The following is a 22,941-nucleotide window of genomic DNA, read 5'->3' as shown; positions in this document are numbered from 1 at the left end:
CCCTTATTCAAAGGGGATCAAATAATGAAAAACCCTAAATTGCAGGAGTAGATCATGGTCACACACACCCCAGAGGCCAGCTCTGGCACCGAGATTGCAAACATAGGACTTGCCCGGCCCCTAGATAATGCACATAAGGACTTGTCTGTGGTTAGGGTTTATGTCTGTGGTTAGGGTTTCACCACATTAGTGGTCTCTGGAAAACTAATGACAGATAAATGATGCCAGGTAGTAAATATCATTGGTGGTGAAACTCCATTTTACACCAACCTGTTATGGTGCTGAGCCAACAGCAGGTGAATAATCAGCAATGGAGACAAATAGTGTCAGGCAGCACTTAAAATCTGGGTGCCGTAGTGGAACTTCACCCAATCCAGACGCAAACTATCAAACAAATAAAGGTATTGCTCAGCACTCAATTTGGTAGTGTTGCTTATTTCACCAGAAGTGGCAATGTCACAGGGATCTTTTTCAAGCCATAAACAGTGTTCTAAACTTGTGTACTATATGGGATAAATATGATTATGAGATGATATATATTTATTATTGGATCATATATTGTGTGTTTGTATTTGTGAATTTTTCATCTATTATGGCATTTGTGAATATTACAATATCACTTTGAGATTGAACTATATTGCATGGGGGAAAATATGTTTACTTTATGGATACTACCCCTTAGAATTAATTAGAGATTTTATGTTTATGTATGGAAAATGGATTTGTATATATTTATTCTTATATTCGTGAATACCATGCTACTTTAAGACTTGTAATATAACAACGCTACAAAATTAAGTGCTGAGTAATACCTTTATTTGTTTGATAGACTATTTTGTTGCAAGAGGGTGGGTGGAGAGGGTGATAGATTCCCTTTATAGTTTCTAAATTTAACTTCACATATTGCATGGTCCTTATCAAATACTTGTTACAAATATTTGTTTTCCTATATCGCATTTTTAGACTAAAGCATGACAAGACACGTTGCTCTGCTCCCTTATTTACAGCAGGTAAAAAAAGTGCATGTCCCTATACAGACACTTCAGCGCTGATTTGCATTTAAATGAGTCTCTTGGATAAGAGCAACATCTGCACGGAATTATTATAAATGTTTAAGGACGTTGGGCCATTTTACGTATGAATTAAGACCATTCAAATTTCAGGGATATTTGGATTACTCATTAGAGAAAATATGGTAAAATGAAATTTGTAAAATACCTTTATGACTCTTATGCGTGTTTGGGATTTTTTTTTAACATCAAAGTTAACACATATAAATGTATTAATTTGCCCACGAGTACTGCTTCAATTTATAGGAACCTTTTCATATTATTAAACTGTACATTTTATATGTCTTATACTTCTTCTGCACCGCTAGTTGAGCTAGGTGTAAGGTCATAATTTGCTTCTTTTGGAGTTAAAGCAGAGGCTTATGTCCTCTTGTATTGTAGCACCCATGGGAATGCAGATGTAAAGTAGGCAAAAACAGGCACTTTCTTATCTCTTTCCTGAAAATGTTGTATGTATTGTGTTGTAAACGTCAAGACATATACAGTGGGGCAAAAAAGTATTTAGTCAGCCACCAACTGTGCAAGTTCTCCCACTTAAAAAGATGAGAGAGGCCTGTAATTTTCACCATAGGTACACTTCAACTATGAGAGACAGAATACTGGGGGGAAAGAATACAGGAAACCACATTGTAGGATTTCTAATGAATTAACTGGTAAATTCCTCTGTAAAATAAGTATTTGGTCACCTACAAACAAGCAAGATATCTGTCTCTCACAGACCTGTAACATCTTCTTTAAGAGTCTCCTCTGTCCTCCACTCGTTACCTGTATTAATGGCACCTGTTTGAACTTGTTATCAGTATAAAAGACACCTGTCCGCAACCTCAAACAGTCACACTCCAAACCCCACTATGGCCAAGACCAAAGAGCTGTCGAAGGACACCAGAAACAAAATTGTAGACCTGCACCAGGCTGGGAAGACTGAATCTGCAATAGGCAAGCAGCTTGGTGTGAAGAAATCAACTGTGGGAGCAATTATTCGGAAATGGAAGACATACAGGACCACTGATAATCACTCTCGATCTGGGGCTCCACGCAAGATCTCACCCCATGGTGTCAAAATGATCACAAGAATGGTGAGCAAAAATCCCAGAACCACACGGGGGGACCTAGTGAATGACCTGCAGAGAGCTGGGACCAAAGTAACAAAGGCTACCATCAGTAACACACTACGCCGCCAGGGACTCAAATCATGCTTAAGCCAGTACATGTCCGGGCCCGTCTGAAGTTTGCTAGAGAGCATTTGGATGATCCAGAAGAAGATTGGGTGAATGTCATATGGTCAGATGAAACCAAGATAGAACTTTTTGGTAGAAACTCAACTCATTGCGTTTGGAGGAGAAAGAATGCTGAATTGCATCCAAAGAACACCATACCTACGGTGAAGCATGAGGGTGGAAACATCATGCTTTGGGGCTGTTTTTCTGCAAAGGGACCAGGACGACTGATCCGTGTAAAGGAAAGAATGAATGGAGACATGTATCGTGAGATTTTGAGTGAAAACCTCCTTCCATCAGCAAGGGCATTGAAGATGAAACGTGGCTGGGTCTTTCAGCATGACAATGATCCCAAACACACCGCCCGGGCAACGAAGGAGTGGCTCCGTAAGAAGCATTTCAAGGTCCTGGAGTGGCCTAGCCAGTCTCCAGATCTCAACCCCCATAGAAAACCTTTGGAGGGAGTTGAAAGTCCTTGTTGCCCAGCGACAGCCCCAAAACATCACTACTCTAGAGGAGATCTGCATGGAGGAATGGTCCAAAATACCAGCAACAGTGTGTGAAAACCTTGTGAAGACTTACAGAAAACATTTGACCTCTGTCATTGCCAACAAAGGGTATATAAAAAAGTATTGATATGAACTTTTGTTATTGACCAAATACTTATTTTCCACCATATTTTGCAAATAAATTCTTTAAAAATCAGACAATGTGATTTATGGACTTTGTTGTCTCATTCTGTCTCTCATAGTGTACCTATGGTGAAAATTATAGGCCTCTCTCATCTTTGTAAGTGGGAGAACTTGCACAATTGGTGGCTGACTAAATACTTTTTTGTCCCACTGTATGATGAAAATTGCGGCAGAAACTTGACTGTTTCAGGTGGAGTTTCTATGGGGCAGCCCATACTACCTTTTCTTGGCAAAAGTTTATGCTCAACTGTAACTAGAAGTGCAAAACCAACGTCATTTTTAACGGCAAGATATGTTATATGATACACTATAGGACGAAAATCATACCTATATGAGCTTGTCGTAAAACCACCCCCTTTTAGGCTACAACTCTTCTTGGAATGCTTTCCACAATTGTGGAAAATATCTGTGGGAATTTGTGCCCATTTAGCAAAAACAGCATTTGTGATGTCATGCGCTGATGCTGAACGTGAAAGCCTGGCTCGCAATCAATGTTCCAATTCCTCACAAGGGTGTTCAGTAGGGTTGAGGTCAGAGTTCTGTGTAGACCACTCAAATTCCTACACAATAAACTTGTCATGTATCTCATGTACCTTGCTTTGGTACAGGCGCACAGTCATGTTGAAAGAGGAAAGGATCACCATGAAGAATTGTGAAATTTTTTAGTTGATCCTCATTTCTCTTTGAATGCCCCCCCCCCTAGCACTGCTTGGATATTACCCAGGCATAATGATGCCATAGTTAGCCAGGAAAAAGGTAAATTTATTTCCATACTTACAATAATTTTCTTTTTCTGGCTATTTTTCAAGGTAGCTTTATGGTCCAGCCTTTAAACTGGCTATAAAACAGAGATTAAGTGTTTGGGGGGAAGGGTTCCTATACATAGTCTGTCTTATTTAGTTAATTCATTTTATTCCTGTGCTACCTAGTGAGAGCTAACGCAGACGTAATGCTGCCATGGAAAATAGGTAGGAAAAATATCACAGTAAGTATGGAGAAAAATTTCCTGTATCTCAATACCTTCAAAACAAAACATAAAAAATACATGAGTGATAGATGCTTTCAAAGCTCACCACAATTTCTTTTCTCAGATGTAACAGGCCCTGAATTCTGTTTATTTCAATGTATAACATTTTTTGGGATGTTCAATGTGAAAACCTAAATTCAAATAAATAACAAGATCTTTTTTTAGTATACAAGTCATGTATAAGGTATACAAGTCAGTATAAGTAATTACATAATAAACATTATTTAGATGTTCTAGCCATATTTTTGAACCCAGATATTTCAATTTCAAAATTTTAGCATGGCACTTGAAATTATATTAAATACATTTTCTTGTATACTTGATTAATAATAACTGTATAATGCTGACATCTTAATTGAAAATTTGGATTATCACAATAAGGATATAGAAGTCTATAAGGTATGTAGGGGTCATTAATATAAAGTATCTAGCTTTCATATGTGTTGAAAAATTGTACAATTTCAATTACAGCAGCAGAAATCCTCACATTGTTGAAACAATTATTTTATCAAATGCTTTCCCAGGATGTTCACATTGTGTTAGGAAATCACAATTCACAGTTTGATTCCATTCCAAGATGAAGTAAAGAGGAAAAGGGAAAAAAAAGACAAAACTGAAAACTCATCATAATTAATCACTTACTTCTCTTGTTAATTATTTAATTTTTTTCTTATAAGCTTTCTAAATTCATTTTCTATTCACCCACAGAAGAGTGAAGAAAACAAAAATCTCAATGCTACAGATCTACTTTAACTGGCATATAAATCCATTCTAACGATTATTGTGGTTTTATTCCATTTTTATTTTTTTAGCTATATGTTCAGTAATGAGAGACCGTTCAAGTCAAGCCAACTTTCTGTTAATAGGTAAGCAGCTTTTTATAGCAATTTGGTTCTAGCTAGAGGTTAAATCAAACTGAACTGCCGTTGAAATGGCAGTCAAGTAGACTTTTGTGAAGTCCAACTCAAATTGTCCAGACCAAAAGGACTTGACTAACCACACCTTTGTATCCTTCGTGAGCAGACCTCACTGACTCTTTAACTGTTCTAATGGCATTTCCACACTTTACTTTTCCATCATGATAATATATCTTTACTTTCCCATCATAAATGACCCATTTAAACATAATAATGCCATTAAACAAAGAACCTATTTTCAATAGTTTTAAATCTCAAAGAATATATGCAAATGTTCTTTTCAATGTATTAACCTGAGAAAGACTAACCTATAATTACGTGTGGACATTTCTATTGTTTTACATTCAGGTGACAAAGGCACTTTTATTTGTACATTAAATGTAGCTTTAGATCTTCTGAATAATTCAGTGACTGCAAAAAATGGTTTAATAATTAAACACTGATACTATAAGTTGCAGCTAGGAACTATACAAATAAATCCTCTCAAGTGAGCCTTTCCAGTATGCTTATATATATATGCGATTTGTTTAAAAATCTAATAAAGAAAGCTTACCAATCCCATCCTCTTTCAGTTCCTTCCCTGACATGATTGTCACTGACTTTTTTTTCAAACCGAACTGTTTTTCAGTATCCCATGTTTTATTAGCCATCTGCACTTATTGCATTTCTGACATCAAAGCTTATGTTACACAACATCTTGTTGGACCAAATATTGTGGCTTTTTAGGTCTCTTAGCAGAAACAAATGCTAAACATGTTTATATATATATATATATATATATATATATATATATATATATATATATATATATATATATATATATATATATATATATCCACATAGCTATGATTTTCAAATGAATATTTTATTTCTTACAAGTATAGCCATGGCATGTTTGCAAGGGTGTATAAGAATATATTATTGGCTGTGGCTAATGAAATACATTTTTTGCAGTATATTATATCAAATATAACACTGAACTGATTATGACATATATTATAAGAGCATATTGTAGCAAAATGTGTATGCAAGTTTCCATTTATTGAGAAGTCTGATATTTAGAAATGCATGGGTTCTTTTTCTACCAGATTCAGGAAGCAATTTTCATCTGAACACTTCACATCCAAGAAAAGGATAAGTAAATATGTGAATCTATGTACATCATATAATATTAAGGAATGTTGAACAGTCCAAGATAAATATCAAGATCTTTTTTTCAGTTAACAGAAATTATATGAATACTAAGAAAGAAAAGCTGGATAGCACAGATGGTACTGCGATTATCACAAGTTTGGATTACACAATAGTATTGAGTGCTGTTGTAAACCAATATGTCTTGTTTTCATTTCTGTATGATGATAATATTATATACTATATATAATGTAATGCTATTACCGTATTTGCTCGATTATAAGACGAGCAAATGCTCTGAAAAATATCCCTCGTCTTCTAATCGGGGTCGTCTTCTAATCAGACCTCAAATAGAGGTCTGATTAGGAGACTAAGATCCAGATCCCCCGCACCGCTGCAGGGGACCTGGATCCTCCTGTCCCCCCCATCATACACACACTTACCGGTGCTTCCTGCTGTATTGCCGGGGCAGCGGGTTCACGTCTACGCGATCCGCGTAGACAACGTCCGCTGCATCCGGAAGGAGGTGTGGCTAGCAGCGGGGGTTGTCTGCGTCCGTCGCATAGACCTTCCCCGACTGTCAGAGCACCGGTGCGGGGAACTCTGATCTCTGACAGCCGGGGAAAGTATACGCGACGGACGCATACAAACCCCCGCTGCCAACTCCACCTCCTTGCGGCTGCAGCGGAAGGCGACGTCAACCCGCTGCCCCGGCTGGAAGCACCGGTAAGAGAGGGGGAAGGGGGGTGAGAGGGGGGGGAGAGAGAGAGAGTGTGTGTGTGTGTGTGTGTGTTAGCTAAATGGGGGTATAGGGTGTGTGTGTGTGTGTGTGTGTTAAATGGGGGCATAGGGCATTTCTGTAGTGGCGTTAAGGGGGCATTTAATAGAGCACTCTGCCTCCTGAAATGCCTTATACCTCCCTATATGCCACTCTGTCCCATAATATGCCTTTTAACCCCCTAAATGCCAGAGTGGCATATAGGGGTATAAGGCATTTCTGGAGGCAGAGTGCTCTATAAAATGCCTTTTAACTCCCTTAATGCCACTCTGCCTCCTGAAATGCCTGATACCTCCCTATATGCCATACCCCTATAGGGGTATAAGGCATTTCTGGAGGCAGAGTGGCACATAGGGGGTCAAAAGGCATACCATGAGGCACAGTGGCATATAGAGGGTTAAAAGGCATATCATGGGCCACAGTGCCATATTGGAGTGGCAAGCCTGGGGGCAGATGTGCGTAACTGGGGGACAGGTTGGAAAATACAAGAAATAAAAACAAAAAAAATATTTTTCTCAATCATAGCTTTTATTAAAAAAAATAGTTTACATGAATTAACATTTACTGGTAAAACTTTTTTCCTTTGGGGTCGTCTTATATTCAGGCTTTTTCTTTTTTTCCTAAGTTAATATTCAGATTTTGGGGGGTCGTCTTATAATCGAGCAAATATGGTATATAGACTGCAAATGAATATGCCTAAGTCCAACAGCCTCCATGGCATGTTTTACCTAGTTCTATGCATCCTTCTGAGGAGAGAGATGGATATGACTTCATTTCAATGCACTGTGCAGGTAGGTACTAGGAGTTCTGATCCCCTATCAATCAGCAAGATGTCTGGTTCCCAGGTTTACCTGAATAAAAGTCACCTGTCCACAGAAGCAATCAATTAGATTCCAAACCCTCCATCATGACCAAGACCTAAGAGCTGTCCAAGGATGTCAGGGACAAGATTGTAGACCTACACAAGGCTGGAATGGGCTACAAGACCATCGCCAAGCAGCCTGGTGAGAAGGTGAGAACAGTTGGTGCAATTATTCGCAAATGGAAGAAACACAAAATAACTGTCAAACTGACTCGGTCTGGGGCTCCATGCAAGATCTTACCTTGTGGAGTTTCAATGATCATGAGAACGGTGAGGAATCGGCCCAGAGCTACACTGGAGAATTTTGTCAATGATCTCAAGGCAGCCGGGACCATAGTCACCAAGAAAACAATTGGTGACACACTACGTCGTGAAGGACTGAAATCCTGCAGCGTCTGCAAGGCCCCCCTGCTCAAGAAAGCACATGTACATGCCGTTTGACGTTTGCCCTGCTTGGGAGAGGAGGAATGCTGCCTATGACCCCAAGAACACCATCCCCACCGTCAAACATGGAGGTGGAAACATTATGTTTTGGAGGTGTTTTTCTGCTAAGGGGATAGGACAACTTCACCGCATCAAAAGGATGATGGATGGGCCATATACCGTCAAATCATGGGTGAGAACCTCCTTCCCTCAGCCAAGGCATTAAACATGGGTCGTTGATGGGTTTTCCAGCATGACAATGACCCAAAACACACGACCTTGGCAACAAAGGTTGTGCCATCAAGTACTAAGTCATGTTTTGCAAAGGGGTCAAATACTTATTTGAAATGCGTTATTCTGGACTTTTATGTTGTTGTTCTGTCTCTCACTGTTCAAATTAACCTACCATTAAAATTATAGACAGATCATGTCTTTGTCAGTGGGCAAACATACAAAATAAGCAGGGGATCAAATAATTTTTCCTTCACTGTAGCCCTTTACCACTACAGGACTAAATTTGCTCATTTTCTGTGTTCTGTCACTTGTTTTTTTGGAAACATAACCCAAAGCATTTCATCAAACTTGTTTATACCAGTATTCTGTCAAAACAGGTACACACACCCATACATACAAACTCAAACAAACATGCTAATCTAGGCACACACATACCCACAAACTCAGACACGCATGCCCACATACCTACATGGCCGACTCAAGACATTGTGCTGCCTGGGTCCAGTTATAAATTTCTGCCCCACCACCATATTCACACTCACCCAAACCCAGACATACACACACATAAAAACCAAGACAAACATAGACACTCAAACCTAGACAGCCATAGGCAAACATGCTCAGACACACACACATGTATCCCACACACGCAAATCCGGGCAAACACACCCAGACAGATTCACACTCACATACATATCCAGACAGACACACACATATACGCAAACATGACATATGCTATCATATCTAGAAACACACAAACCCAGACACGCACACAGAGACACACACATACCCATACAGACACATACCCAGAAACACACATTTCCAGACACACATACTAACATACCCACACACAGATTTATTAACCTCCTTTGGCACTGTTCCTTAAATAACAAACACGTGAGGCCTAGGGTATTTCTTTTAAACATTTTTATTATTTTTTATTTTTTTATGTAGTTTTCATGAGTGCTGTCACAAGTAAACAAGTCACAGTAGCTTTAACAGAACAAAATAAAATAAAAAGATGCTGTGACCCAAGCTAGATTTGTTAAGCAGTGAAAAGTATACAGGTTAACCACTGCTTCCCTGTGCCTCCTGTATTCTCTGGGCAGGGGAGTATTGTTTGGCCATCTTCTATCCTCATCTGATTCTATTGCCACCTAATTTAAGGCTGTCTGTGGCTAGCCTCACTCCATGTGTAGCTAGACCTATCCCCACATGAAGCTGCTCTTAAAGAAAAGGAAGAGCTACCCAGGGAGGTCCCAAGGTATGGTTATTCAATTAAATATAAAACAGAAAAAAAATATTTCATTTTATACACATGCACACACTTAAGATATATGTAGTTTTCAAATAAAAACAATTTTCTTTCTCATTTGATTATTTCACATTTTCTTTTTAAAATGCACCAAAGAAAACTTTTAAAATCTGTAGGAGCTTTTTTTTACAAAAAAAAAAATCCCATCATTCTGATTAATCGTCTTGGTGAACTTTGTATTCTGTGTGTGCGGCATCTTTTATACTAGGCTATTGAACAATTTTCTATTACTCTGTGGATTTTAAAATGAAACATACTTTAATTGCTTGAATTCTTCAGTGTTGAAGATATTGTTTTTATGAGTTAAACACTGGAATTGAAATAACTGAAATGACAATATTAGACATGAAAAATTGGTTAAAGTATAAAATCCTAGTAACCAATTCCAAAGAAAATAATCTTAACTTTAAGATGAGTTTGATCTTTTGTGCATTTTCCCAGGCCTTCATTTCAGATGAGTCAGGTTTAATACTGACCAAAACTTTGATGCAATTGTATTCTCTGAAGTACCTTTACTACATTGCATCTGGATGGACAGTTTCTTAAAAGAAGAAAAGTAGACACAAGAGAGAAAGACTGTTAAAATTTCACCAAGATAAAGTAGGCTTTTAAAGATGTAACAATAGAGGCCATGTTTCCCGTGGAAAAGATAATTAAATACACAGAGAAGACCAAAAAATAATTTTATTACTAACAAATGCCTAAAATCAGTACATAATCATTAGTTGTAGGATTGTCAACCCCTACACAAGGGTTTTTTATCCTATTGTCCTAGGAGCTTTTCACTATATGTTCGTTAAACTATGATTTCCCTTTTTGGTGTACCCACACAAATTATACTCAATTTTTTTCAGCACAAATAGGGCCTCCTTTTGAAGCCATATAAATGCATATAACAATGTTTTGAGATCTAACATGTAAGAAAGCATATGCCAAAAAAAAAATATCTCACTTTCAATGTTCCTTAGAATTTCTTCTACAAAGTAGGTGCCACTGCTAAGCAACAACCCAAGTTATGTTAAGCAACATTCCTTGAGTACATAATAACCTACATACACAAGGGTTTACTGGACTGCATAGCTCTCTATCTTGTATTTTTTGTATCTCTGTACTTTTAGTGGATAAAAGAAGCTGAGGGACCAGCTTAAGTTCTAAAGATCACTGGAAGTGGCACTGCAAGGCACTCAACCTACAATGAGTAGCTTCCTGACTCCATGCCCTCTCCATTGAAATGGATGCATCATCAAGGTGCCTTTTTCTTCAACATGGAGCCTTTTTGCCAGAGCACTGCTGGTGCTGGATAAAATAACATTTTTCATTGGAATGGTAAGTTTTGATGATATGACTAATATCTACACTAGACCAACCATGCTACAGTTAAAATTGCTAACACATTCAGTACCTACATAAAGAGTTGTAGATAAATGAAACGGCCAACCACTACAACTTGTAGAGACTAATCCAGGGAATTTAACCATGCATGAGAAAGACATTTGGCAGTATGGTTCTATGATTTTGGCTGTTAACAAAGTTTACAAACAGCTGGCCAAATTAACACATGAAATCTACTAGAACTGGCAGTCCTATGTTTTATTAGGAAATATTAATTTGTAAGAGTTTAAACTTTTTGCCCACTCTACAGAAAGGAAGAGTGCAGGGGGGTTTGGAAATATTTAAAAGATATTAGCTGATTTTAGTAAGGATGTCGGAAAGGTAAAGAAGGAGAGAATACCGTATTTGCTCGATTATCAGACGACCCCCCAAATCTGAATATTAATTTAGGAAAAAAAGAAAAAGTCTGAATATAAGACGACCCTATAGGAAAAAAGTTTTACCAGTAAAAGTTAATTCATGTAAACTATATTTTTAATAAAAGCTGTGATTGAGAAAAATATTTTGGTTTTATTTCCTTCTATTTTCCAACCTGCCCCCCAGTTATGCACATCTGCCCCAGAAATGCCTTATAACCCCTATATGCCACTGTGCCCCATGATATGCCTTTTAACCCTCTAAATGCCACTGTGCCCCATGATATGCCTTTTAACCGTATATGCCACTGTGCCCCATGATATGCCTTTTGACCCCCTACGTGCCACTCTGCCTCTTGAAATGCCTTATACCCCTATATGCCACTCTGGCATTAAGGGGGTTAAAAGGCATATTATGGGGCAGAGTGGCGTATAGAGAGTGAAAAAGACATTTCTGGAGGCAGAGTGGCATTAAGGGGGTTAAAAGGCATTTCATAGAACACTCTGCCTCCAGAAATGCCTTATGCCCCCCATTTAACACTCCCTCCCCCTCCCTCCTCCAAACCTACCAGTGCTTCTGACTCCCCTGTCATGTAGCCAGGGCAGCGTGTAGAAGTCTACGTGATTCGCGTAGACAACTTACGCTGCAGCCGGAAGGAGGTGTGGTTAGCAGCGGGGGTTGTCTGCGTCCATCGCGCAGACCTTCCCCGACTGTCAGAGAGAATTCCCTGCACCGCGATGGACGCAGACAACCCCCGCTACTAGCCACACCTCCTTCCGGCTGCAGCGTAAGTTGTCTACACACCAGGGACTCAGAAGCACCGGTAAGTGGGGCGGGGGGGGCAGGAGGATCCAGGTCCCCTGCAGCTGCGGGGGATCTGGATCTTAGTCGTCTCATAGTCAGACCTATTTGAGGTCTGATTATAAGACAACCTCAATTATAAGACTGAAAAAAACCTAGTCTTATAATCGAGCAAATACGGTACTTTTCTGCCTTTTTTTTGTTTTACTTGTAAAATGTACTTTGTATACTTTAGATCATTATCCTGAAAATTGCATACCATTTAGCATGTTTTCATGGCTACTGTATATGTAAAATAGTAATCTGGCTAGATTTCTTTGTTGAAAATTATGTTTAGTAATTTTGCTTGTGTCAACTGTGTCAGAATGAACAAATAAGTGTTTTCTATATTTGATAAATATATTCCATGGGGATGTTTTTACATAGTTATCTGGTGTCAGATCTGCCTTCTATATTCATGTGAATCTTTTATGTATGTAGGTGGGTGAAAAATAGGCTCTGAGAGCTAGAAATGTTAACATTGTAGTTATGTGATTATAATGACCTATTTGTCTCTAGTCAGTAAAACTGAAAGTGCTTGCTAATTGGAAACAAATGTTAGTTTGCAGTAGCAAACTTGCATAAGTTGGACAAAGTATGAACTACAAATTCGCTAAAGCCACCTTGCATATGCAGTTGCATATAAAATCGCAACTCACATACTCTCACCCTCATAGCTGCTCATCGATTTTCAGGTCTTTCAATAGCCAGCACACAATCAAGCTTTGTCTTTGGATGGTCGTGTCTGTGTCCAGTAGTTGTTCATTGTTATTTATCTAGTTCCTCTTGTGACCCTGCTTGTTTCCCACTGCTTATGATTTCTGTCATCCTGACCTTGGCTTTGGTATTCACATCCTGACTTTGGCATTCCAATTTCTCCTAACCTGACCTTTTGCCTCAACCGGCTATTCTACTGTTATGCAACTACCTGATCAAGGGAGACAGTTGCAGTTCCAGGCAGATCATCAGCAAGTCTCAAGGCTGCTCAAACCCAAGGGCTTAATTAAGGGGGTAAAAAAAAAACCTCTGAACTTTGGTTGTAAGGATGTCTCTCTTCTTCTCGCTTTGACATGCTGAGCATAGCAACAACCTCAGTGTGTGGTTGGGGATATTTATATAACATATACCGTATTTGCTCGATTATAAGACGACCCTGATTATAAGACGACCCCCCAAAATCTGAATATTAACTTAGGAAAAAAAGAAAAAGCCTGAATATAAGACGACCCTAAAGGAAAAAAGTTTTACCAGTAAATGTTAATTCATGTAAACTATTTTTTTTAATAAAAGCTATGATTGAGAAAAATATATTTTTTTTGTTTTTATTTCTTGTATTTTCCAACCTGTCCCCCAGTTACGCACATCTGCCCCCAGGCTTGCCACACCAATATGGCACTGTGGCCCATGATATGCCTTTTAACCCTCTATATGCCACTGTGCCCCATGGTATGCCTTTTGACCCCCTATGTGCCACTCTGCCTCCAGAAATGCCTTATACCCCTATATCCCATTCTGGCATTTAGGGGGTTAAAATGCATATTATGGGGCAGAGTGGCATATAGGGAGGTATAAGGCATTCCAGGAGGCAGAGTGGCATTAAGGGAGTTAAAAGGCATTATATAGAGCACTCTGCCTCCAGAAATGCCTTATACCCCTATATGCCACTCTGGCATTTAGGGGGTTAAAAGGCATATTATGGGGCAGAGTGGCATATAGGGAGGTATAAGGCATTTCAGGAGGCAGAGTGCACTATTAAATGCCCCCTTAACGCCACTCTGCCTCCTGAAATGCCTTATACCTCCCTATATGCCACTCTGCCCCATAATATGCCTTTTAACCCCCTAAGTGCCAGAGTGGCACATAGGGGTGTAAGGCATTCCAGAAATGCCCTACACACACACACACACACACACACACACACACACACACACACACACTTACTTACTTACCGGTGCTTCCAATTTCCTGCTGTATTGCCGGGGCAGCGGGTTGACGTCTCATTCCGCGGCAGCCGGAAGGAGGTGGAGTTGGCAGCGGGGGTTTGTATGCGTCCGTCGCAAATACCTTCCCCGGCTGTCAGAGATCAGGAACTCTGGAACTCTGATCTCTGACAGTCGGGGAAGGTATTTGCGACGGACGCAGACAACCCCCGCTGCCAACTTCACCTCCGGAAGCACCGGTAAGTGTGTGTGTGGGGGGGGGGGGCGACGACAGGAGGATCCAGGTCCCCTGCAGCGGTGCGGGGGATCTGGATCTTAGTCTCCTAATCAGACCTCTATTTGAGGTCTGATTAGAAGACGACCCCGATTATAAGACGAGGGGTATTTTTCAGAGCATTTGCTCTGAAAAAAACCTCGTCTTATAATCGAGCAAATACGGTAGTATCCCCAACCTCTGCTCTCGTTTTCAACCAAATAAAAGGGACCATCCAAAAAATGAAAGATTTAAAAATAAGTAATTCATCTTTGCCTGATGGCAGCAGATTGACAAATGGCTACTGGTTTTCATATGCTCCACTACACCAGTGGCCCCAGTGTTTGGAATTTGTATTCTATCCTTATAGGCTTGAATGAGCCCCATTTAAGTCTATAGGACACCATCAAGGTCTGTGGGGTACATAGCATAACCTAAATCAATTATTACAATTAGCTAGCCTTTTTGTATTTTTTTTTCATTAAAGGCTATTGCTTTAAACAAAATAAAACAAAACAAAACAAAACAAAAAACTGATTACTGTGTTTTGCAATTCCATTGTATGTCAATTATATTAAAAATAAACACTAAAAGTCATTATGAAAAGCATTGAGGAAGATAAGACAATTTCCCCACAAGACAATATTTACATTCCTGCGGCTTATTGGAGTACTGAAATGTTTTAAACAATGTGGTTTAATCAATTACTTAAACAATTCATTTTCTTAAAGATTTGACCTTAAGGCAGTAGTTTGTTTTTCACTAAATATTGAACTATTAAATAATTCAACGTGCAACAATTGTAACATCTGTTCACCAAGGCCATCAATTTTTTTTAAAAAAAACAACATAGTTCTATAGCAAGATATACTTATTTTTCTGCAGTATCCTTGTATTTGATTATTTTTACTATCATTTATCACTATTTATTGTCTTGGTGAATATTGTAGCCTTAAATTTTTAAAGGGTAATTGTCCCCACCATTGTCAGCCCAAACCTTACAACAATTTACAATGTTTTGCATAAACATGGGTTGTCAGTCTGACATGACTCTGGCAAGAATCAGCCATTGTTAGCATATTGTATGCTTTGTTTAGTTAGCATGTGGAGTAGAATCACACCTACTTTAAGCACAGTGAGACTCAGGCGCAGTCATGTTTGTTTGGTAAATGTGTTATTACTTTCTGGTTTTTATATTGGTATTGTTATTATTAGTATATTGGTTATTAATACTTTAAAACCGTAACCGTATTTTATGAAATAATGCAAAAAGTGCCCAAAAACCAATATTGATGGCATAGACATCATGAAGAAAGTAGCTTTGTGCACTCTTGTGCACACCACTACCCACCAGTTCCCAGCGCAAGGGAAACATAGTGTGAAAGTGCCGAAAAAGTCTTAGGTTCTATGCACAAACCAACGTAGGACTGATTCAGTTTTCATTTTCTACATTTCTCTTTCCCTGGGGATCAGTCTGCATTATTGTGGCCAGTCAGGGATGCACCAATGCTCTGTCCTATTCCAGAAGTACATGGGGGAGGCTGGAAACATGCGATGGAGAGCAGAGAGCAGCAGAGAGTCGGGAGAAGAAGTAGAACAAGAAGAGGAGCTGCAGACAAGGAGGCACATAAATGGTTATTGGAGAAGGCAGGGAGACATTAACAGAGAGTGTGAGAGAGTACGAGCGAGAATGAGTCCGAGAGAGTGTGACATCAGAGTCATCGAATTTAATTTCCAAATCAAAAAAGCCCTCTGAATTTTGTCCGAAACAAAAGGGCAGAAAACAAAATCTTCCAAAAAGAGATTGCGAGCCAGGCCTTCTCATTCAACATCAGCGCCTGACCTCAAAAATGGGCAAAAATTCCCACAGAAGCACTCCAAAATCTTGTAGAAAGCCTTCCCAGAAGAGTGAAAAGTGACTGTTATAGCTGCAACGGGGGGACCAACTACATATTAATGTCAACAACATGGCATAATAACTCATAATCAATAAACCCAGTGTGTTACTAAATCCCAGTTTTGTAATTTTTTGTCATGCTTCCCCTTTTTTTTATTTGTGCACCATTTACTACATACCTACTAGGCATGTCAAAATATACTTTCATAGCCATTTATATGTAAACCCTAAGTAAAGGAAGAACAATTTGACTTTATGTAGTCTCTCAACAAGATGAACCTCCACTCAGAAAAATATAACATGAATTGTAGTTTATGAACACTGGCATTGGAAAGGAAATTTAGAAGTTCTTCTGCAGAACTGAGGATTCAGATGATGTAACAGGGAAAGTCTTTGTCACTTGTCATTCCGTGTTGATCTTTCTCATTCACTTGCTCTGCTGCATGATAAGCCCACAAAATATCATTGCTTATAGTTCATAACAGGGCATGAGATTAATATGTATTCAAGCATTTCACACAAAAAATACTGTGTTATCACAAATGTGAACACTCGCTTCTCTGACAAAGGTCCATTGAAGCTTTTAAATGCTCTCTTATTCCAATGTCATCAAATGTCACAGTCACACATAGTTTTCTTCAAAAAACAAGTTATAATGGAAGAAATATATTAATTGTTCTCAAATGAAGACTCTGAAAGTACATGGATATTTTTGCAGAAAAACTCTTAACACATTAATTATAAAGATTTGAATCACCTTCACATTATAGCAACGTTATTTTATTATCAAGATATAAGTATTTTCAAGGGAAGACCATTTTAATTGGCCATATGTTACAATATTTGAAAGGGGCCTGCAGTGGTAGTTGTATAAAATCTCCCTAAGTTGCATGCCTTTCAAGCTTATGATACCTTTTTAAGGCCAGTTTTAGTGATTGTGTATGAATGAACATGCAGTTATGACCTTGTCATTGCTTATTCATGAGGTGGCAGAAAGATATCAAAAACAATACCACAACAGCAAATGTATTGATTTTCTGTTTGCTCACACTAGACCATCAGGGAAATGGGTCATAATCACAACTTCTGGAAAAAAAAAAACATTATAGTGACTGTGGTAATTAAACTAATGAACAGACAAAATCAACCCCAATCTCCACTTATCTAGGAAGCAGCATTTTGGCCTAGACTAAGACTGGTAAGCAGCAGTGACACGGAGGTGATGTGAAAGGTTCTGCAAGAACTCCATGTCTCTCTTTTCTCTACTGCTCCTGTGGAAGCAACTCAAATAGGAAAATATAGCTCCATCCCTTATAATTGCATTATGCTTTGGTTATACTTGGACATTCATATTTTCGGCTCATTCACAAGCTCATAAGAGCCAAGTTTACTTTTGAGAGCATCTTGGGGGTCCTTGCTGCAATAGCAAACACTGTTGCATTTCATTGATGGCCACTTAGGGAGGCCTGCCCTAAATACATTTATGCAAGTGTTTAACCGTGATTTTTAAAAAAAACAAATGCCAGGCATAGTGGGAGCAGAGAAGCAGTATGTAGGTTGTAGGGAAGTTGAAAAAGGAAAGGGCAAATGCAGAACCAACAGTGGGGGGAATCAGTGCTGGGTTGCTAAGTCTACCGGTTGTTTGACAAGAAAACTAGGCTTGGGAGATATTTGGCCCAACTATAATCTCTGGGAGGCACGGAGATCATCTCGTGCCTCATTCTCACCCTCCATCCTATGCCTTTGGGGATGAGGTCCATTCAAGTTGATGAGGAAAGCAATGCTTCCCCTAATCATTTCCATTTGTTGGTCCATCAAGATATATACTCTATACGTGATTCCATACAACCAACTGCCGTTTTATACTCCTTTACCATTTAACACAGAATAGCTTGTTATTTTTTTATTTTTGCATCAGGTTTTTATTTTTAAGGATCTGTCATTTTCCAGTTACATGTTGCGCAACAAAAGTAAAAAAAAAAGAGAAACAGAAACATACTTTTTGTGTGTTATTTATACTGTAGGAAAAAAAAAGCTTGGCATGTAATGCTGCTTTAATAGGAATCAATGGATGGTTGGTTTCAAATAAGTACTCAAAAATCATGCTATATGCAATGCTAAATACTATAGCTATATGCAACTAAAATACGTTAAGGCTAGGTTTCCACTTGGGTTTTTCCTGGTGTTTTAGCCTTCCTGTGGATATTGCTTTTTTTGACCTTAGGCAGTTTTTCCAGCCTTTACACGTTAGAATTGTCACCCAGCTAAAAGGGATTAGGATAAATGGCAAGTATCTGCCCTCTCTTGATGTCATTTCCATGGTAGAGTTCTACTTAAACACGCCCCGGCGGACCCTTTTGTCTCTTTTCTGTGGTTTGTAAGGCATGCTTTATTCCGAATGTCTGCTCCTCTAGGAAGATTGGCCCCAAATGATGGTGCAAATTGTTTGCTGTTGCTTTTGGCACGCAGGATCCAGTTGGGTATGTTTGTTTGTAATGGCATGTTTGTTCCCAATGGTGTAAAACTCAATATGAACTTTGTTTTGTGTGAAACTGTTTGTTTCCAGCCTATTTCTCGTAGGACACACAGATACCGGGTCCATCCTCTGCATTGTAACTGCGGAAAAAAATCCCATAAAAAACGACAAGGCAAAACCCACATGGCTTTTTCATGGTGTTTTTTCTCTCCCATAGACTTCTATTGGAGAAAAACGCCAAGATTTCCTTGCAAAAAACACCAGAGTGTCAGCATGCTGCGATTTTGAAAAACTGCCACAGAGCCCAAAAAAGCAGAAAAACGCCAAAGAGGACTGAAAAAAACGCCGAACAGAAAAACGCCAAGTGGATATGGCATTGTGCGATTTCCTATTGAAGAACAGCTAACATCTGGCCGCAGCGTTTTTTTTAACTAAAAAAACGCCGTGTGGCTGAATTGGCGTTTTTATGGGCGTTTTTAGCAAAAAAAATCCTAGTGGAAACCTAGCCTAATAAATGTGGATTTCTGACACATACACCAGATAATGTTAATATAAATGTACACCAGAATAAAACCAATACCCAGTGAATACATTTCTGCTTTACTTATATTCAGCCACTTGTCAGTTAAGGCTTACTTTAAAATTACAATACTTGAAATGCTTGCATTTCTTGTGTGTTATGCTTTCTAACACAACACGGTCTCTTAAAGGACTTTAAAATTTGCGATGACTCATCTTACAGTGATAACACAACACTAAGTGGATTTAAGGACATTTTATTCAGTTTCAGACATTTCCTTGCTGATTATCAAAAACATGTAGTTTCAGATATTCTTGTCACTTTTAAATACGTATATATATATATATATATATATATATATATATATATATATATATATAAACATTTTGGTAATAAAACAAGGCTTTATACTGGGTTCTAATATAAATATGGAAGTCGCCTTGCAATTACTTCAAAACGTTAGAAGAAAACCATTACATGGATTTGTTTTTACCATGTAAAAATTATATAAATAATCTGTTTTTTTCTTTAAAGATGAGGGAGAAAATTACATATGAAGTGCTGTCAGGTTTAGAATGACTTCTGTTCAATAAAATAAATTAAAATGTTTTTCCGTTGCCATTTTCTTGTGTTTTATATATGGAAATAAATATGCACTATTCTTTATTCTGTATTTTTTGGGTACTTTGATTCCATTAGTATCCATGATGAAAGTGTATTCAAAGTAAATAGAATCAAAATACTCAGTAGGTAAAAGGTAAGAGGTAAGTTTATTAGAATTAGTATTCGTACAATCATCTATCCAAATGTACGACAGAATCAGTCTATGCAAATGTAAAAGCCATTTGTTCTCTGTTTCGTGTAATTATTAGACATATATCCTTGCTTTTAGCTTTTTGAAATATTCCAATACAATGTTTCATGAATCATGCAGTTGAATAATGTTGCAAGAGGGAGGCTGTAATATTGAAATATTAGATTTTTCATCCTGATCTGGAACAGACTGGCCCTACCATGTAGGCAAACTAGGCAGCCGCCCAGGACGTTAAGCTGGAAGGGGCATAATTATGATGTTCCTTTCTACGTTTACAAAGTACATGGCACAGGGATAAGGTATTGTGATGTCACTGATGCCCCCTCCTTTAAAATCCCTGTGCTAATACAAATCATTAAAAAAAAATTATATATATAGATATATATATATATATCTATCTATATATATATATATAGATATATATATATAGATATATATATCTATATATATATATATATATATAAAATAATAAAACAAGAAATAATTTTGTAAAAAAAAATATACTTATATTGTGCTTCCATATGTTTTTTTAGCTAGGGTTTGCCTTTGCCACATTTTGTAGGCGTTTTTACCACTTTATCATGTGATCAGATGGAGATGGTAGGAAACTGCCAAAATTGGTTAAGACTCCAGCTATCCTACAAACTTTCACGTGTATAATAGCGGCCTCTCTTTTAAATAAACAGTTTTTGGCCACTTCAAATGCATAGAGGAATCCAGCAGAAGTTGCTGCTTTTCCATACCCCTCAGATCTTTGGCTTGCAGCAGATGTTTGGCTGCTGCACAAGGCACGCTATACTCTCCACCACTGGTGGCGCGGAAATGCGCATTTACTCCTGTTCACCAGCAGCGCTAAGTAGTGGGGGATTGTATTGCATCATTCATTCACTTTAAAGGCACATGTACACTACATTTATACCATCCCATAGTTTTATGTTTTATATAGAACTGTAAAATGCATATATGGAGGTCTGACCAGGCAGATGAAATGGCTTATCTTTTGTTCTAGAGATTTATCGCCTTCTTCATTCCTATTATTTTATCCTTGCTCAACTTACATCATGCCTCGGTGACCAGAGACAAAAATAGGAAACTTTACCTAATGATCCCAGAAGTATGCACAATTTAGCAATCTTACCAACACACCTAATTCCAATTTAAATACTGACTGCTTAATTTTCTGCTATACTTATCCAGAGAGTTATTATCAGTTTTGGCCTGAGGATTTCTGGCACTCTAGGTGAGCATTATCTCCCCCATGACTATTATTGACAATCTGTATTAAGTTGTCGAATCCGTGTTAACATGTCTATATATCTTGCCCTTTATTCTTTTGGGTTGGGGAAAGGGTCAAATGCATATAGGAGGAATGAGCAGAATGGTCCCATGTATTCACAGAACATTGACAGTTTACACAGAGCAGTTTATTGGCTTGCAGAACTGTCTCAAAATATCACAAATATTGCCAAATTATCATGTACCTAGAAAGTAAAGCAAGTAACAGTCTTCTGTTCCCTTTTCTTTAACCATAATTTATGTACATATTGAGTGTCCCTGTGCCCTTACTCATGCTCTAAAGTGGACCTGTCATCTAAGAAGACTTGACATAAGACTCCTAAATAAAGATTTTTTTTATACTAATAAGTGATACTAACTAAAAGTTATTTTTAATAGCAGATTTTATCCGGCCGTAGAACATCAAATCCGCTTCCTGATCTCTGAATTAGCTATAATACAATATGGAAAACTAGTTTCTTACAAGAGCATGATGGTAAATGTTGTGTTCTAAACATAACAGATCGTTAATTTAAAAAAGTGTTTAAAAAATATCAGATTACTTTTAGATTTAGTTTTTCTGCGGTTTTTATCGGTGAAAAGTTATTTTAGGTGAAGGTTAGGTAAAGGAGCAGAGAAATGCACACTGTGGATGGGGCAGACAGGGCATGGGGCAGAAAGGGCATATGACAAAAAAATCGTAGATGAAACATATGGTGGTGATGCATTGTTTTATATGACGCCAAGGCATCGGTTTTAGTGTGGGTGTGTGTGGTGTTCGAGAGGAAAGAAAGAGGAACGGAGTACAGAGCAGAGATATGTGAAGCAGTAAGATGAATGAGCAAGGAGTTACAGTAGTCTAGTTGAGAAATGATTAATGCATCCATAAGTGTTATGGCTGTAGTGTGAGAGAGAAATAGGTGGATTTTAGCAATATTTCAAAGACAGAAGCAACAAGTTTTACTTCCTTAATGTGGACATAAAAAAAAGAGATTAATATAAATATCCATTGGCAATGTTCATTTGCCACAGGGATAAATAGTGGAGCCACCCACGGTAAAACCGAATTGAGGTGTCGGGAGGCATTTAGGTAGAAAACTAACTCAGTCTTTGACTTAGCAAATTTTAATTGCTGATGAGCCATCCAGGAAGAGTCTGCTGCAAGGCAAGCTGTGTAGAGAGATCTAAATGTAATTTAAATTGGATAGAGTTGGTAGTTGAAGCCAAAAGGATTTTATAAATTGCCAGCAGGAATAGAGTATAGGCAGAGGAAATAAGGGGACCCATTAAGCGAGCCCTGGGGTACTCTAACCTAACAAAAAATACCATGAAAGATCGTTGGAAGAGATAGGACAAAAACCATTAATGAGACATTCCTCAAGTGCCAAGAGAATGTAGACCCTGCGAGAGTGTTGTCAAAGGTATCAAAATGCAACAGCTAACACAAGAAGGATGAGAAAGACCTTTGGATTTTCCTATGTGAAAATCATTTAGTACTTTATTAAGGGCAG

General features: G+C 38.2%; 1 long non-coding RNA gene across 1 annotated transcript; it reads left to right on the top strand.

The window, feature by feature from the left end:
- Positions 1-18,756: 18,756 nt before the first annotated feature.
- Positions 18,757-19,297, top strand: LOC128475055 (uncharacterized). The gene is made up of 2 exons (XR_008346430.1): positions 18,757-18,829; positions 19,153-19,297. It is a non-coding gene; the product is annotated as an uncharacterized LOC128475055 (long non-coding RNA).
- The last annotated feature ends 3,644 nt before the right edge of the window (positions 19,298-22,941 follow it).

The sequence above is a fragment of the Spea bombifrons genome, chromosome 2 (genome assembly GCF_027358695.1).
Source record: "Spea bombifrons isolate aSpeBom1 chromosome 2, aSpeBom1.2.pri, whole genome shotgun sequence".
NCBI classification, from domain to species: Eukaryota; Metazoa; Chordata; class Amphibia; order Anura; family Pelobatidae; genus Spea; species Spea bombifrons.
The sequence above is the reverse complement of the archived record's forward strand: the minus strand, read 5'-3'. Positions and strand labels throughout refer to the sequence as shown.